We start from the raw sequence: 5,130 nt of genomic DNA on the forward strand, positions 1-5,130 counted from the left end.
TAACTCTCTTTCCTTCCCTTTACAGTGCTTTCTTTTGTGTTTTGGCTTCATGTTCATTCTTCCTTGGCCACTGAAGCAGCCATTAGCCTATCTTACAGCTTCCCTCAAACAGTTAGAAAATCCCTTTTCTCTGACATGCTCGTATCAAATCTCATAATAAGTCTCTGAATGGCCTTGCTCAGATTAGTTTCTTATCTCTGAAAAGTCTCTATGGCTAAAGGGATGAAGCACTTTGATTGTCCACCCTGAGCCATGTGGTTATACTGTAGTTGGGGGATGGAGTGGTGATATTTCACAGTTGTACCATCACCACATGATGTAGGGAAAGATTAATTCTTCAAGTAAAGCAATACTGAGCAAAGTATGTCTGATACATCTTTCATCGTGCAAATGAGAATACCTTAGCCCAGAAAAATTAAGAAAACTAATGATGAAGACTAGATACCCTTGGCATCAGGTTTAACTTCCTTTAGTCAGGTAATAATGTTTATCATGATGTAACTCTAGATTATCTCTAAGTTCACCTATTATACTCTCTCTTTTTTTTTTTTTTGTCGTTTAATAAATTCACACAAACAGAGTTTATTTGGCAAGGCAAACTGGGATCGCTGTCTGCCAGTAGGTTAGGGTGAACGCAATGTTGTACAATAAATGAAAGGTTCTGTGTGAAGGAGAGTGAGCAGGATACAACAACCAAAAAGGCAAACTGCGTGTTTGAAAACACAGCTGTGGTTTATACTCAATCATTTCATATCTCCAAGAGAATTTTTACCAAAAAAAAAAAAAAACATAGCATACAAAAGTTAGTTTAATTATCATGTGAATGTTTGAAACTCTGATATAACAAATCTCCCAGGATTAAATGTCTACTAAACAGACTTTCTTCTCTTTCCAAATACATTATTGATCAATTTGGCCATTGATTTAGATCCACTGGGTCTTCTCTTTTCTTTGAGTTTGAAGTTTATCAGGATGTCCTTGATAATTCTGATAAACATCATTTCCACCTCCAGAGACTGCTCTGCTGCAGACAGTTCACAGAATTGGCATCGGTTATCCAGTGCCAGCTTTTGCCCTTCTTCCCAGCCAACCTCTCTCACATGACAAAGATCTCGTTTGTTACCAACCAAAAACACTGCTGATTCCACAGCTCTTTTACAATGACTAGTTTGTGGCTCCCGGATTCTGTAGATCAGTGCTTTTGCAAAAGCAAATGAAGACCTATCACTGATGTCATACACAAAAACAAACCCATCTGCCCAGTGAAGCTCACTTGTGAGGGAGAATTTTACTTACTGTGTTTGAGAACAAGGGTCATATATTTCTAGATTTAGTTGTTTCCTTTCCAAACACAAGTGCTTCTTATAGATAGATTCAAAATTAGAAGCATATTCTCCAATGAATCACTTAGTAAGAAACCTCACTGTAAGGGCAACCAAAAAAAGTCCAGGACCAGATGGATTCACAGCCGAATTCTGCCAGAGGTACAAGGAGGAGCTGGTACCTTCCTTCTGAAACTGTTCCAATCAATAGAAAAAGAGGGAATTATCCCTAACTCATTTTATGAAGCCAGCATCATCCTGATACCAAAGCCTTCACCTCTGAATCACAGAAGAATCTCTTTACAAGATGGTCCTAGGTCAAAATCTGACAATGGGAGGCTCTCAGTTGAGATCTTTATTATTTTTCTTCTTTTGTTTTCTTTGATTATATTTTGCTGTTCATTTAGATTATTGATCTTCAGGTTTTCCTCTTTTCAAATATTTCTATTTTAGCTTTATATTTACAAAGCCTGTTTGGTGGTCTCTTCACACAGACACGCATGAAATTTGGTGCCGTGACTCGGATTGGGGGACCTCCCTTGGGAGATCAATCCCCTGTCCTCCTGCTCTTTGCTCCGTGGGAAAGCTCACCTATTATACTCTCTTAAATACACTCCTCAAACAATAAATGTATTTTGGCTTTTCAGACCCCATAATTTCACTCATCTTCAGATTTTCTACTTCTTTTCCACTGGAGTGTTCATACTTATCTCTCAATTTTAACTTTTATGTCTCTATACCTTTCCTCCCTTATGGGGAGAAAACTAATCTAAAATGAAAGAATAGCTACAAGGGACCAAAATAATCCTGGCAGTATTTGAATCCCTAAGGCCAGGTCTTTCTAAAGATAGCCACATTCTTATCCTTCCTGCAGCTTGGTTGTTTAATATTTATTTGTATTCCATTAGTCAATAAAGTGATTTTCTTCTTTTGAATAAATCAATGAGAGCTGGCTTTTTGTCACTTAGAACTCAACTATGACTGATGGTTGCTGAACTATTATAGCTTCTAGCAGATAGAGTATGAGAGAGAGAGAGTCCTTGAAGATAAGGACTATGTGTTTTTTCTGTCTGTAATCCTATCAATTAGCCACAGGCATTCAATATACCTAAGTCAAGCCATATATGGTCATGATTATTTGTTGGACACATACTAAGCATGTGGGACTGCGTTTATCATTAGGGAGATACCGTGGCTGTCTTTATTTACTTCTTCAATCTCATCTCTTAGCAACTTTAGTCTTTCTTCTTCAGACACATTTCTAACTTCCATCTGTGGAATTTGCAGAGGCTGGACTATTCCTTCTGACCTTTCTGCCTCTTAACTTGAGAAATCACCTCACTCCTTCACAGAAGCCTTTCCTTACCTTCCTGACTTGATCAGGTCTCCCATACACAGATAGATTCTCAGAGGACCATGCACCTGGTATCTTTAAATAACATTGGTTAGAACTACACTTTGATATTTATTATGTTGATTATTTGCTTAATTTCTGTTTCCTCCAGTAGTTTAAAAGCTTAAAGAGTATAAAGCTTCTGTTTATTTTCACATGCCATTACATCTCCAATGCCTAATAAAAATGCTTGGAACAGTAGAAGTCCAATATATATTGCTGGATGTTATGAATCAGATTGGGTCCTACTTTAAAGAGCTTATAATCAAGTTAGGAAGTTGAGCTATACATATTTTTAAATGCCAGCTTTGAGTCCTCTATTTTTATTTGCTAAATCTGGAAACTATAGATGAGTCACAGAAACACTTAGAGGAAGTTTTATGAAGGAGACAGTACAAGAACTAAATGTTTTTGAAAAGGTATCAACAAGTGTGTTAATCTTCTTTTGTTGCAATAATAAATGTTCCTATTATCTCAGTGTTTTATAAGAGCAAACATTTATTTCTTACTCATATTACATGAAGGCTACAATATGGCTGGCTATAGTTCCAATGAGTTCGATGCTGCTTGGCTAGACTTGGCTCAGTTCAGCTCCACTTGTTTTCTCATTCTGGAATGCAGGCAAGAGGAATAACCAATATCTGGGATTTATACAGACAAAGTGAAATTATTATTACAGTCAAGCAAATTGACATATCCATCACACTCTATAGATACCTTTTTTGTTGTTTTTTGCTATTTATTTACTTATTTCTTACTGATTGATTGATTTGTGGATAAGAATATAGCTGTCTTTAGAAAAACCTAGCCTTAGGGATTCAAATACTGCCAGGATTATTTTGGTCCTTGTATCTCTTCTTTAATTTTAGATTAGTTTTCTCCCCATAAGGCAGGAAAGGCAAAGAGACATAGAGGCATAAAGACCTAAAATACATTCTCTGTTTTAATGGTGGTTCTAGTGGGGCTAAGCTACATCATGCACACAAACTCTTCTCAATTCCATTAGTCAAGACAAGTCATGTGGCAAGTCGATAGGAAAGGAAACATATTCATCTACCATACAAAAGGCATTCATGAATTTCTTTTTTTCCCCTCAAAATTGTTTTGGTTATTTGGTGTCTTTCTTAGTTCCATTTAAATTTTATGATTTTTTTTCCTGTTTCTTTGAAGAATATCATTGGTATTTTTATAGAAATTGCATTTAATCTGTAGATCAATTTTGGTAGTATTCACAATATTATTTCACAATATTATTTCTTTCAATCCACAAGATATCTTCCATTTTTTGTGATCTCTTCAATTTCTTTCACCAGCGTTTTATGGTTTTTCAGGTAAAGGTTTTTCACTGCCTTAGTTAAATTTATTTCTAGGTATAAATACACCTAGAAATAATAATATACCTAGAAATAAATATACCTAGATGTATCTAGGTATAAATATACCTAGAAATATTTATACCTAGATGTATCTAGGTATAAATATACCTAGAAATATTTATACCTAGAATAATAAATAAATAGAAGCTATTATTTTGTAGCTTCTATAAATAGAATTCCTTTCTTAATTTCTTTTTCTGCTTCTTTGTGTTTGGTATATTACCAATTTTGTATGTTAATTTTGTATCCTGCAACTTTACTGAATTTGTTTATTAGTTCTAAAAGTTTTTTGGTGGGGCTTTTAGGATTTTCTATATGAAAGTATTGTGTCATCTGCAAAAAGGGATAATCTGACTTCCTCCTTTCCAATTTGGATACCCAGTATTTATTTCTCTTGACTAACTGTTCTGGCGAGGACTTCCAGTACTATGTTGAATAAGAGTGGTTAGAGTCTTGTTCCAGTTCTTCAGTAAAAATCTTTCAGCTTTTCCCCATTTGGTGTAATACTAGCCACTGGTTTGCTATATGTGGCTTTTACTATATTGAGGCCCACTCCTTCTATACCTAGTTTGTTGAGGGTTTTTATCATGAAGTGATGTTGAAATTTTTCAAATGCTTTTTTGCATCTATTTGAGATGATCAGCTAGACCTCTTATGTCTCACTGTATATAAAAATAAAGTCAAGATGAATTACAGACTTGACTTCAATGAAGACCTGATACCCTGAAACTACTAGAAGGAAATATTGGGGAAACAGTTCATGTCATTGATCTGGGCAAAAGCTTTTTTAGAAAAGACTTCAAAAGCACAGGCAACAAAAACAAAAATAGACAAATACCACCACGCCCGCCCCATCTTAGGAATTCTTTATGTCTTCTTTTATGTTCATATTATCTTCCATTACCTGCCCCACCCACCACACACACAATCATAAGGAAAACATAAAGAATAGAGAAATAAAGGAAAGATCGTTTCTTCAAATGTCCAATAAATTGTCCTATAGAAAAGGCATTAAAGCCTGTATCAAAATATCACATGT

At 35.2% G+C, this 5,130-nt stretch overlaps 1 pseudogene; it reads right to left on the minus strand.

Moving 5' to 3' along the window:
• Nucleotides 1-869: 869 nt before the first annotated feature.
• LOC129485302 (ras-related and estrogen-regulated growth inhibitor-like protein) lies at nucleotides 870-1,439 on the minus strand (annotated as a pseudogene).
• Nucleotides 1,440-5,130: the final 3,691 nt, after the last annotated feature.

This window comes from Symphalangus syndactylus, chromosome 6 (assembly GCF_028878055.3).
Source record: "Symphalangus syndactylus isolate Jambi chromosome 6, NHGRI_mSymSyn1-v2.1_pri, whole genome shotgun sequence".
NCBI lineage: Eukaryota > Metazoa > Chordata > Mammalia > Primates > Hylobatidae > Symphalangus > Symphalangus syndactylus.